Source organism: Mustelus asterias, chromosome 8 (genome assembly GCF_964213995.1).
Source record: "Mustelus asterias chromosome 8, sMusAst1.hap1.1, whole genome shotgun sequence".
Taxonomy (NCBI): domain Eukaryota; kingdom Metazoa; phylum Chordata; class Chondrichthyes; order Carcharhiniformes; family Triakidae; genus Mustelus; species Mustelus asterias.
The window spans coordinates 134155936-134169191 of record NC_135808.1 but is presented as its reverse complement, the minus strand read 5'-3'; the positions used below and the strand labels follow the sequence as shown (position 1 = coordinate 134169191).

At 49.6% G+C, this 13256-nt stretch overlaps 2 protein-coding genes across 3 annotated transcripts in view; both read left to right on the top strand.

Annotated features, from left to right (window-relative positions):
* LOC144497572 (mucolipin-2-like) overlaps positions 1–13256 on the top strand; it is a 411267-nt gene that overhangs the window by 113335 nt on the left and 284676 nt on the right. The gene's annotated exons all lie outside the window — the stretch shown is intronic.
* The window catches only part of lpar3 (lysophosphatidic acid receptor 3), a 59068-nt gene that overhangs the window by 34669 nt on the left and 11143 nt on the right, over positions 1–13256 (top strand). The gene's annotated exons all lie outside the window — the stretch shown is intronic.

Below are 13256 nucleotides of genomic sequence, written 5' to 3'. Positions count from 1 at the left end.
CATGGGGGACTCGCTGGGGTAAATGCATGGGGTTATGGGGATAGGGCCTGGGTGGGATTGTAATCGGTGCAGACTCGATGGGCCAAGTGGCCTCCTTCTGCACGTAGGATTCTATGATCTATGATCCAGAGGCCCAGGCAATGCCCTGGGGACAGGGCTTCAAATCTCACCAAAGGAACTGGTGGAAATTTAAGTCCAATTAATAAAACCTGGAACATAACGCGAATGTCACTAATGGTGAGATGGAAACTCACCATTTTTTACAACAACTCAGTTGTTGTAAAAAAAATAATCTGGTTCACTAATGTCGTTTCAAGGAAGGAAATCTGCCATCCTTTCCCAGCCTGGCCTACATGTGACTCCAGACCCACAGCAACGTCTTAAATGCCCTCTGAAATGGCCTAGCAAGCCATTCAGTTCAGGAGCAGTTAGGGATGGGCAATAAATGCTGGTCTCACCCGGGTCCCATGAAAGGATAAATTTAAGAAACCAAGAATGCATTTTTTTTTTAAAGAAGCAAGTCTGTTGTGCGATCTGCCCACTTTATAAACAAGTGATGTTTTGTGAGCACTGCAAGTGATGTCCTGTGGGTTTGTCAAGTAAAGATGATGAGGGAACCTATTGTGAGTAACAGTCCAACCTTCCCAGCCTGTTGGAACATGTCTCTCCTCTGGCTGTACTTGTATATGTGAGGAACAACCTCACATCTACAACCGCACATTGCCTTTCACTGGTGTTTGTTTGGCCGGGAGATGTTGAAAGACAATTCAGGCAAATGCGAGTGGGCTGACGCATTGAAAACCGCCGGAGGCGTTGGGGCAGGGCTGGGGAGGGAGGAGAACGGTAGACACTTAAAAAGATGGTTTAAAATGGAGGAGGAGGGGAAGAAAAGCGTTGACTGAATTATCCAAACATTGCCAAAGAGTAAACAATCTTTCTGGTTGGATTTAATAACCGTGGTGGACTTCTGTGATAGCGAGATGGAGAAATCAATCGACTTTAGTACGGCGGCACAGTGGCTAGCACAGCTGCCTCACAGCGCCAGGGACCCGGGTTCCATTCCCAGCTTGGTTAACTGTCTGTGTGGAGTTTGCACGTTCTCCCCGTGTCTGCATGGGTTTTCTCTGGGTGCTCCGGTTTCCTCCCACACTCTAAAGATGTACAAGTTGGGTGGATTGGCCTTGATCAGTGCGCAGGGTTACTGGGTTAGGGTGGGGGATTGGGCCTAGGTAGGATTCCCTTTCGGAGAGTCATTGTAGACTGAGTGAGCTGAATGGCCTCTTTTGCACTGTAGGGATTCTATGTGAGAGAAATGCAGTTAATGTTTTGAGTATGAGCCCCATTGCCTGTTTCAAATTCCTGCCTCCACAGTATTTTGCTTATTTTGCTGACATTACCAATGTGGTTTTTTATTTGAATCCAGAATTCCCTCACTCATACCAACCTCCTCAACCTGCACTTCCACCACAAACCCGCTCTGTCGTCACACTGATACAAAGCAGTCTCTCGACCGAACAGTGATCTAGACATGACTGCACTTGTTCTTGAAAGTCTTTTCTTATTAATAACTGAGGATGTTTCTCGTAATAATGCACCCTCCAAGTTGTCAGCCGATTAACACAGTACAGGTCTTTTATTTCATCATGCTTTAGAACATTCTAGCAATCAGCTGCAGAGTATCATATAATCTAACACCAACTGAAATATGCAAATCTGGCTGGTTCAGAGGCTCTGAAATAAAAGTGATTAAATTCTTCTCACACACATGGTGACCATGAAACTATTGTCAATTGTCTTAAAAACCCATCTGGTTCACTAACGTCCTTAGGGAAGGAAGTCTGCTGCTTTTACCTGGTCTGGCCTATATGTGACTCCAAGGCCACAGCAATGTGGTTGACTGCCCTGTGAAATGGCCAAGTGAGACACTCAGTTCAAGGGAAATTAGGGACAGTAACAAATGCTGGCATAGCCAGCAACATGCACAGGAGTGAATAGGAAAAACCTCAGGGTTGTAGTTTTGAATTTGCCTCACGGGCTTCCAACATTCTCAAAACCCAACGAATGTTCGAGGGATGATAAGAGTTTTTTTTTATTCTTTTAAGGGGATTTGGCTGGGCCAGCATTTGTTGCCCATCACTTATTGCTCTTGAACTGAGTGTCCTGCTCGACCTTTTCAGAGCGCAGCTAAGAATCAATCACATTGCTGTGGGTCTGTAGGCATCACTGGGGCGGCACGGTAGCACAGTGGTTAGCATTGCTGCTTCACAGCGCTAGGAACCCGGGTTCGATTCCCGGCTTGGGTCACTGTCTGTGTGGAGTTCGCATGTTCTCCCCGTGTCTGCGTGGGTTTCCTCCGGGTGCTCTGGTTTCCTCCCACAGCCTGAAAGACGTGCTGGTTAGGTGCATTGACCCAAACAGACGCCGGAGTGTGGCAACTAGGGGAATGTCACAGTAACTTCATTGCAGTGTTAATGTAAGCCTTACTTGTGATGAACAAATAAACTTTAACTTTAAATCAGTTTTCCAATGTTGTACTTAAACAGCTCTAAACAAAGTCACAAATAACATCCTGTGTGACTGTGACAGGGTAAAGTGACACCTACCCAGACAAAAACCTCCTTGGCTTCAACCCTCCCTATCACCACCTCCAGCCCTACAACCCTCAAGGATACTTCCAAATCCAATATTTTGCATCAGTTTATATATTATTGGTGGCCTTGCCTTCAGCTGTTGAGACCCTAAACTCTGGAATTTTCTCCCTAAACCTCACCACCTTCTCCTCTCCCACCTCCTTTATGATGCTCCTTAAAATGTACCTCAGGCTTGCAAGACACAACTTTCAAATTAGCTGATGGGATTATTGTGAGCTGTGAGGAGGATGATGATGGACTTCAAGAGGTGTCCAAAATCATGAGGGATCTGAATAGAATAAATAGGGAGGAACTCTTCCTGTAGGTGGAAGCATGGTGGCACTGCTGTCTCACAGTGCCAGAGACCCAGGTTCAATTCCGGCCTCGGTCCCTTTCTGTGTGGAGTTTGCACATTCTCCCCGTGTCTACGTGGGTTTCCTCTGGGTGCTCCGGTTTCCTCCCACAGTCCAAAGATACGCAGGGTAGGGGGATTGGCCGTGCTAAATTGACCCTAGTGTCAGGGGGAATTGCTAGGGTAAATGCATGGGGCTATGGGAATAGAGCCGGGTGTGACTGTGGTTGGTGCAGACTCGATGGGCCAGATGGCCTCGTTCTGTACTGTAGGGATTCTATGATTCTATGGCCGAGATCCAGAGGACAAGGATTTAAGGTGACTGATAACAGAACCAAAGATGACCTGATGAAAATTGTTCTCAGGCAGCGAGTGGTTAACATCTGGAATGCACTGCCCAAAAAGTGTGGAGGAGCCAGACTTAATTGTGGCTTCCAAAGAGAATTGTATCATAACCTGAGGAGAAAATAGATTTCAGGGTTATGAGGAAAGGACGGTGGGAGTGGGGTTTGTCAAGTTGCTCTTGCAGAGGCCTGGACCCGGCTGTAACTCCTCAAATTTAGGGGCTTGGCCTCTGTCCAGCATTTCTGCCCCTGGTTGTTAGCCCCAGGCTAACTTTGACTTGTTTACGTAAGCACTGCGGTCGAGGTATTGATTGTTCCTTTCATAATCCTCTCAACTTCCTTTCCACATGCCTGACTTCTACAAATTCCTCCCTAACAGCCCTTTCATGGGCTGTGACCAGGGATCGGCAATGGTAGCTATGGAAACCGAATCTCAAGGCTACAGTTTACAAGCAAGAGTGGGAGTTCAGGATGCAGTTGTAGAAAATTTTCACAGGTCGCTGGCTATGGCACAGCATGTGGTGGGTGAGGATGGGACGTCATAAATGTGACCACAAAACCCCAAGCTTCACCCACCCTCCCCCGCCTCCCCCCCACCGATCACCCTCCCCACTCATCCCTCCTTTGGAATCCATGATTCTGGGAATTACTAACCAGGCAGGTCCAGATGGAAAAATATTTGAGTTTGATCTAGATAAAACATAGAAACTCAGATAATGGGCATGAAGGCTGCTTCAACGAAATTGGAATTTTATCAAGAGGGAACAGATTTGGGTGCCAAAAGAGAAAATGCTGGAAAATCTCAGCAGGTCTGACAGCATCTGTAAGGAGAGAAAAGAGCTGACGTTTCGAATCCAGATGACCCTTTGTGAAAGCTTTGACAAAGGGTCATCTGGGCTTGAAACGTCAGCTCTTTTCTCTCCCTCAGTAATTTATTAAACTGATATAAACTAACGGGGAAAGAGGAACTTGTAAATTTAAAAGCGAGCTAACCAGATAACTTGGAGCTGATTATTTCCATTTTCTTTCCGACATAAGAGCAGTTACTATGACTCATTGTGTGTGAAGTTCTTTGAGGTGATTCTTCAAAATTATTTCTATCTTGTTTAAGTCCCACTTTTTCATTCAAAGAAATGAACCGGAGGCTCCATAATCTTTCAAAACAAGAAGAACAAGCCCATTCCTTTCTCATTCAACAGGTTTCCCAGCATAACCTGCAATCAGTCCAAAAACACACCCCTCACCTGTCTGTGATAGGATCTGTCCGACAATTTCACCATCCTGTTACCTTACAATCACAGTCTGCCTGACTTCCCATCTCTGTCCGAACTCCTTCAGTTTTATTATTTTGCTGTTTGAATAATGAACCCTTCACTGGAGCAATTTCTTTTCTCTGACTCACTCCCGTCTTGGTGCTACATTGAATTTTCCAAAGGGGTTTGCCCCAAGGACGACATTCGCCTCCATGATCGAGAAGCTGGTGTAATGGGAAAAGGCGAAACCTGTTTGACATCCGTGTTGACCTGGAACCAGAGAATAATACAGCTCAGTTGGAGGCCCTTTAGCCATCCTACCTGTGCTGGCCCTTTGGAAAGAGCTGTCTAATTAGTCCTCCTCTCCTGCTCTTTTCCCAGTGCCCATCAAATTTACCTCCTTAATGAACTTACTCAATTCCCTCATTGAAAGTTACAATTGAATCTTCACCCATCAACCTTCCAAGACACATATTCCCCATCACAACTTGTCTTTCTGCATGTTGCCTCTGATACTTTTTCTAATTATCATCATAGAATCTCTACAGTACAGAAGGAGGCCATTTGGCCCATCGCGTCTGCATCGACAACAATCCCACCCAGGCACTATTTCATTAACCCCTCATATTTACTTTGCTCATACTCCTGACACTAAGGGGCAATTTAGCATGGCCAATCCATGTATCTTTGGACTGTGGGAGGAAACTGGAGCACCCGGAGAAAACCCACGCAGACACGGGGAGAACTCCACACAGACAGTGACCCGAGGCCGGAATTGAACCCGGGTCCCTAGCGCTGTGAGGCAGCAGTGCTAACCACTGTGCCACCGTGCCACGTACATGAATCTGTATCTTTTGATTGGCGACTTTGTTAGTCTCTTCAAGCAGCAATATGCGCACAGCTTCTGGAATTTTCCCTTTTATTAGCCATGACTTTGTTGGTATCACTCTTGTTTCTCAGTCGGTAGGTTCTCCATTCAAATTTTTCCCAAAGGTAGGGGAGTCTAAAACTAGAGGGCATAGGTTTAAGGTGAGAGGGGAGAGATACAAAAGTGTCCAGAGGAGTAATTTTTTCACACAGAGGGTGGTGAGTGTCTGGAACAAGCTGCCAGAGGTAGTAGTAGAGGCGGGTACAATTTTATCTTTTAAAAGGCGTTTAGCCAGTTACATGGGTACGATGGGTACCGAGGGGTATGGACCAAGCGTGGGCAATTGGGACTAGCTTAGTGGTAAAAATTGGGCTGCATGGGCAAGTTGGGCCAAAGGACTTGTTTCCATGCTGTAAACCTCGATGTCTGTAAGTTCCACTCTAGGACATGAGCACAGGGATCCAAGCGGACACCCTAGGACAGGAGGCAGGAACTGCTGCACTCTCTTGGATTGGATTTTTCTGTTGAATTTGGGAAATGTGAGTCAGGCCATTCCCCGAATTCAGAAAGACAAACTGCCACCTCTGTTCATGCACTCCCCCAATCGCATCCCCTGGACAGTGGGCTGGCAGCGTTCAGGTTTTCTGAGTCCTGAAGCAGTGTGGGAGGAGTGGGGACTGGGGAGGTCTCCCCCCTCCGCCACACCCCTGTAAGTTCCTGAGTAATGTTTACATGGCAATTTCCTGGGAAGTGCAAACTTCTGATGAGCAATTGACTCGATCTGGGAACATTCCAAAGATTGGGAGTCCCAGTCTGACCCCATTCCCCACCCCCCTTCCCAATATGGCCTGTCTCCACATGGCAACCCCCTCCTTACCGTAGATCTGACACCCTCCCCTTCCCTCTCAAGGCCCGGTACAACCCAACTTGTCCAAGGCCTGTCATCTTTTCCCACAGGCCCAACCGAAACACTTCTTAAGGTCTGACAACCCCCTCCATGAATGACCCATAATCCCCCCCCTCACTCAAGGCCCAACTCGACCCCTGCTGCGTAAGGCTTGACATCCTTCAGGCGGGAGAGGTAGTTCGCCATTAGCCCTCCAATACACTCACCATCCTAACTTGGAACTATATGGCCGTCCCTTCAGTGTCGCTGGGTCAAAATCCTGACCACCGCTGTCTCAAGAGCAATTAGGGATGGGCAATAAATGCTGGTCTGGCCCGCAACACTCACATCCCATGGATGAATAAAAATAATGTTGGATTTGAATAGTTGAGTGTTGATAAAGCCAATGCCTTTCCTTCACTATCTGGACTGTTAAATTTCAATCACTCCTGGGAATGATCTGTTTGGATAATACAGGTGCTTATAAGTCCATTGATAAATCCGACTGCCCACAGGCAGTGAATGCTGGGAGATTGATGGCTTCAACAAATGGTGAATTCCTGTCCTGCTGTGGGAACTGCTTCTCGAGTTTTGGGGTGGTGGGGCGGAGACAGATGGGTGGTGGGAGGTAGGGGAATGAGTGGGGGAGGGACCAGTGTGTGGTGGAGAATGTGGGAGGGGAATGGGGTGGGGGAGGGGCCGATGGGTGGTGGGGGTGAGGGAGGGGGTGGGGATGGGTGGGATGGGGGAGGGGTGGGGGAGGATGGGCTGTGGTTGGGAAGAAGGAGCCGTTTGCTCAGGATGTTTGAAGGATGCAAGTTTTATTTTTAAGTGGAATGAAATCGTGCTGAGTGTGCGATGTCGGGCGCGACTTTACCACCTCATCACGTCTGGCAAACAGTGCGGCCAGCGGGGAACCTGGCATGCAACACTAAAACTCCGATTGACGCCAAACGGTTTGCTGTGTTCCCGGTCCCCCCTCCAAAGGACACAAAGCTGATTAGCATGTTTTAAGTCGTGTTTAGATCTGCATAGTCCATTCGGAACCCAGTGCACGGAATCTTCCGGCCTTCGGGTGCAGTGCCATAACGCTGAGAATCAGCACAGGTGTCCGCCAGCGCAGACCTGGCACGATGATCACACCAGGGGACCTGGAGGCCATCGAAGCCTCCCTGGGTGGTCAGGGATATGCCCGGGCAGTGCCCATCGGGGAGGTGAGGCCACGCTGTGTAGGCATTCTCAAAACAAGGTGAGGGTATTAAAATTGAGGCGTTGAGAGGCCAGACAATGGGGTGAGTGATCAAAGTGAGCTGAGGTAATGGGAGAGCGGGACTTGGTCAGGGCCGCAGCGCTTATATTAACTCACATTTACAGAGGCCTTTAGGGAAGAATGGGAATTCAAACGGATGCAGTGTTTGTAGAATAGAGAGAAATGAGAGATTGAAAGGTTCTTTGGGATTCAGACTGGGAAAGGAGGGTGGAGGCGGGTCCCTAATGTCAATCACTTGTGACGATGATGGAGATTTTCACCAGATTCCACGTGGCCAGTTTGCTTCAGGAGGCGTCAAATCGAGAGGCTGCCTCCCAATTCACGCTCGGCTACAACTTGTGATTTGATCAGTTTCCTTTATCTCCTTATTCCACATTGTTTTTGTATTCAGTGACAGAATGTTCTCCCATCATCTGTGCAGCCTCGTGACGGTCGCCGTTTACAAAGAGCGCTTTTTCGGGCCGCGTCAGGGAGGAATACTTCAGCACAAGAAGTTCCCAAACTTGTCTTCAGTGCGATAAAGCTGTAACCGGCGTTCAAGGTCACTGCTTCCAGACTCCGGCATTAGCACTACCAGCTTATCTGCAGAAAGTTTTATTTATATATATTTAAAAAGTGGTGAGCACTGTTTATAAACACACTGGGGCACAGTTTCTGCCAATGGTCCCAGCGCAGTTGGATGAAACAGCATAAAAGCGAGGAACATACCACTGAGCAGCAGGAGCAGGCCATTCAGCCCCTCCATCCTGCTTTGCCATTCGATAAGATCACGGCTGATCTTGCTGTGGTCTCAACTCCGCTATCCTGTCTGCGCCACTCCCCCCAAATAAAACTCATCATTCCCCGGTCTGTCAAAATTCCACCACAGTCTTTAATATATTCAATGACCCGCCCTCCCCTGCTCTCTGGGGAACAGAATTTCACAAACTAAATAATGCCATTGGATCTCCTACCTACACCTGTGTCCATAGTTCAACATCACACCTGATTTCATTTGATTTGAATTTGATTTGATTTATTATTGTCACATGTATTAACAGACAGTGAAAAGTATTGTTTCTTGAACGCTTTACAGACAAAGCATACCATTTATACCATTATGGAGAAGGAGAGAGTGCAGAGTGTAGTGTTACAGTCATAGCTAGGGTGTAGAGAAAGATCAACTTAATGCGAGGTAGGGCCATTCAAAAGTCTGATGGCAGCAGGAAAGAAGCTGTTCTTGAGTCGGTTGGTGCGTGACCTCAGACTTTTGTATCTTTTTCCCGATGGAAGAAACTTAAAAACTTAGAAACCCTACAGCACAGAAAGAGGCCATTCGGCCCATCAAGTCTGCACCGACCACAATCCCACCCAGGCCCTGCCCCCAAATCCCTACATATTTACCCACTAATCCCTCTAACCTACGCATCCCAGGACACTAAGGGCAATTTTGGCATGGCCAATCAACCTAACCCGCACATCTTTGGAAGGTGGAAGAGAGAATGTCCGAGGTGCGTGGGGTCCTTAATTGTGCTGGCTGCTTTGCCGAGGCAGCGGGAATTGTAGACAGAGTCAATGGATGGGAGGCTGGTTTGCTTGATGGATTGGGCTACATTCACGACCCTTTGTAGTTTCTTGTGGTCTTGGGCAGAGCAGGAGCCATACCAAGCTGTGATACAACCAGAAAGAATGCTTTCTATGGTACATTGGTAAAAGTTGGTGAGAGTCACCTTCCAGCACTGCAGAACCCTCCTGGCGTATCAACTTAGATTTTTGTGCTCAAGTCCTGGGGTGGGATTTGAACCACAGGCTTCTGCCTCAGAGGCGAGAGCGAGACTCACTGAGATGCAGTTGGTGCTTGGATGCTGTCGAGCTGCTTGATTAAGTTGGCTCATTGCAATGATGCAAAAGAAAAGAGACTTTGCTTGTTCCTCCTCTTCTATACGTTGGCAAGGTCTCTCTTAAACCTTCATATTTTGTTCGCAGGTAACCATTGCAAAGAAGGCAACTTCATACAGTTGCTTGTTTGGTGATGAATTGAATGCTTTTGCGCAATAACATTAGGCATGTGTTTGCACAAGAACCTTTTGTACTGTTTAGATTGAGCCCAAAGTTGAGCTTTTGTAAATAAAACAGTTTTGGAATGTTCTCTTTACTGTTTATATCATAATAAGCAGACTACTGGAATTACTCATCTTTCATTTAATTATCTAAAGTGTATTTGCACTTTCTCTCACACACCATCCCCTCGACCGGCTGCTTGTGTTTGTAATAAAATTCAGTCTCACAAGCTGTTGATTGCTTTTTTAAGAGGCTCGCCAGAACTCCAGTCCCAGTGTTGTTCAGGTCTGGTGGGGTACAGCCACTTTCCCCAGTACTAGGGCAATATGGAACCTACTTCTCTCGTACATTCATCTCTCTAATTTTACACACCTGATGGTAATTTGCAAGCGGCTCAGGTAATCGTCCAGAGATTATTTGCACCAAGGTTCTGCTTCCAGCTGCCCTAAATCCCCATGGTCACAATGCAGAACCTTCATCCTTGTCCTGAGCACTCCCTCAGTGCTGACCCTCTGACAGTGCAGCACTCCCTCAGTACTGACCCTCTGACAGTGCGGCACTCCCTCAGTACTGACCCTCTGACAGTGCGGCACTCCCTCAGTACTGACCCTCTGACAGTGCAGCACTCCCTCAGTACTGACCCTCTGACAGTGCGGCACTCCCTCAGTACTGACCCTCTGACAGTGCAGCACTCCCTCAGTACTGACCCTCTGACAGTGCAGCACTCCCTCAGTACTGACCCTCTGACAGTGCAGCACTCCCTCAGTACTGGCCCTCTGACAGTGCGGCACTCCCTCAGTACTGACCCTCTGACAGTGCGGCACTCCCTCAGTACTGGTCCTCTGACAGTGCGGCACTCCCTCAGTACTGACCCTCTGACAGTGCGGCACTCCCTCAGTACTGGCCCTCTGACAGTGCAGCACTCCCTCAGTACTGACCCTCTGACAGTGCAGCACTCCCTCAGTACTGGCCCTCTGACAGTGCGGCACTCCCTCAGTACTGACCCTCTGACAGTGCGGCACTCCCTCAGTACTGGTCCTCTGACAGTGCGGCACTCCCTCAGTACTGACCCTCTGACAGTGCGGCACTCCCTCAGTACTGGCCCTCTGACAGTGCAGCACTCCCTCAGTACTGACCCTCTGACAGTGCAGCACTCCCTCAGTACTGGCCCTCTGACAGTGCAGCACTCCCTCAGTACTGACCCTCTGACATTGCAGCACTCCCTCAGTACTGGCTCTCTGACACTGCAGCACTTCCTCAGTACTGACCCCACACGAGGCATTAATATTAGGCAGGACACTGACGACTACGATTGTTTTTGTCGGTGGTGTGATGGGATCTTTCATGTCAACTCCAGAGGGCAGTGTTGTATATGGGTTGTGATTGGTTGGTATGTCTGAACAATAACTGATTTGTTGGATATAACAGGACTTTATATGAATAAACCTGACCGGGTTTTACTCTGCCTAAACTCGCAGCATTCATACGGACGGCACAGTTTCCACACATTAACCCTTTCAACCCTAATACCACTGCCAAGTCTTTGTCTAATTACCTTAACATTCTGAATTACATAGTAGCCTGTCTCCACTCCCCACCTCCCCCCCCACAACGCCGCCCCCCCCCCCCCACCCCCCCCCCGCCGCCGCCCCAAGCCCCTGACTTCACCAATTCAGTGTGCCAGGATGATTCTGTCTCTCGCTGGCTGTGTTATGTTCAGATTTGGAGAATCCGGTTGTCTTACTTTGATCTTCTCCGCTGTGACTTGGTTGGTTTTTGGTGAGAGTTGCTGTATTTGGTTCTTTTGTCAGTTTTTGACTCAACGGGCAGAATGTTCCAAAAAACGTTTCCCAATGTCATAACGGTGAGAAAACTGGGGTGCGCCGTGCCAGTTTCACACTCGCGCTCCGCATTTCGACGCTCGGTCACTCTTTTGGAGAGTTGGCAGTTTGGCGCCGGCGCTGAGGGAGCGGGGGGTGGGGGGGGGTGGGGGGGGGGGGGGAGTGGGGGTGGGGGGGCCTAAACAGGTCGGTAAGCCCGGCTTCAGAGCGCTCAGCCACCATTTTGTCATTCAATGGGAGATCCCTCCCTCCAGCCCCCCCCCCCCCCCCCCCCCACCCCACAGCCATCGCCCCCCCCCCTCTGCCTCCACCTCATCATCAGCACGTTTCCCCCTCCCGACAGGGCATCAGGGCCCCTCAATGGGTGTCACATCATGGCCCCCGATATACCCCCCCCCATCCTAACCCCTGTCATGCCTCTCTCCCCTCCTCCCATCATGAGCCCCTCCACGATCCACTCTGAATGACCCTCTTGCAAAGCTGCCTCTGTTATGGCCCCCACCCAGGCGCTACCACCTGGCACTGCTACTGGGCACACACTGGGGGTGCCCAACTGACACTGCTGCGGTGCTTGGTGGTCGCTGCTGGGTTGTCTGGTGGGCACTGCCCGGTGGGCACGTCTCCATCAAGTCCCCAATAACCTGGGGGGGGGGGGCTTCAATGGCCCCTAAGACCCCCTGGCACGTCTGTATAGGCCCTGTTTGCGAACACAACTCCTCACTCATCTGATGAAGGGGCAGCGCTCCGAAAGCTCGTGCTACCAAATAAACCTGTTGGACTTTAACCTGGTGTGAGACTCCTGACTGTGCTCACCCCGCCATGTCTGCGCTGGTGGAGATTCTCTCTGTTCTGGTGCTGCACCCAAAGCCTGGAAGATTCCGTGTGCTTTACATACGCTAACTGGTTTCGCGCCCATTCCCGTACCAGCTGAGGTTACTCACTCTCAACCTCTCCTGAGGTGTGGTGATCCTCAGGTTAAATCACCCCCAGTCAACTCTCCCTCACACAGGGACCGAGCAGCCTATGGGCATCTGGGAGTCGCGCCACTTTACCGTTTATAACTCTGACATACAGAGCAGTGTTGGGTTTGATTCTGAGCCTATGCGGAGCTAAGATCCACAGGGACATTGGCCTAAGGGAATTGGCTGAGTTTCTCACTCCTTGTCACCACCCAGAGGCCCTTTTAGAGAAGTGTGGACATCATGTGGGCTTCATCTGTATTTTTAAGTTGCTATTTTATTTAAAGGATAATCCTCGATGCTTACAGTAGATTTCTATAACGAGAGATTTTTAAAACTTCTCTTCCCCCTCTGTTAAGTTGAACGTGTAATCTGATTGAGTTGTGTAGGAAGATTAAAAGGTGAGGACAGTGTCGATAGGGCGAAGGGGGGCGGCTGGGTGGAAGTCAAGAGTAAAAGGCACTTACCTGGAGAGCCAGGAAAGCACGATTGGCAGTGTGGTCACCAGCCCCCCACCCCCCCGCCCCCCACCCCCCCCCACCCCTTTCCCCCGCCCCCACACCCACCCTGCCACCCCCAGACCGCCCCGATCGCTGGCCTCCCTCCTTCCCCCACTGATCCCGATTGCAGAATGGCAGCGGGAACCACCCCCCCCGACAGCCCCACCGATCGCCTCCAGGCCCTGCCCCATCAGACCCTGGCCCCTAGCCCTGCACCATCAAACCCTGGCCCCTAGCCCTGCACCATCAGACCCTGGCCCCTAGCCCTGCACCATCAGACCCTGGCCCCTAGCCCTGCACCATCAGACCCTGG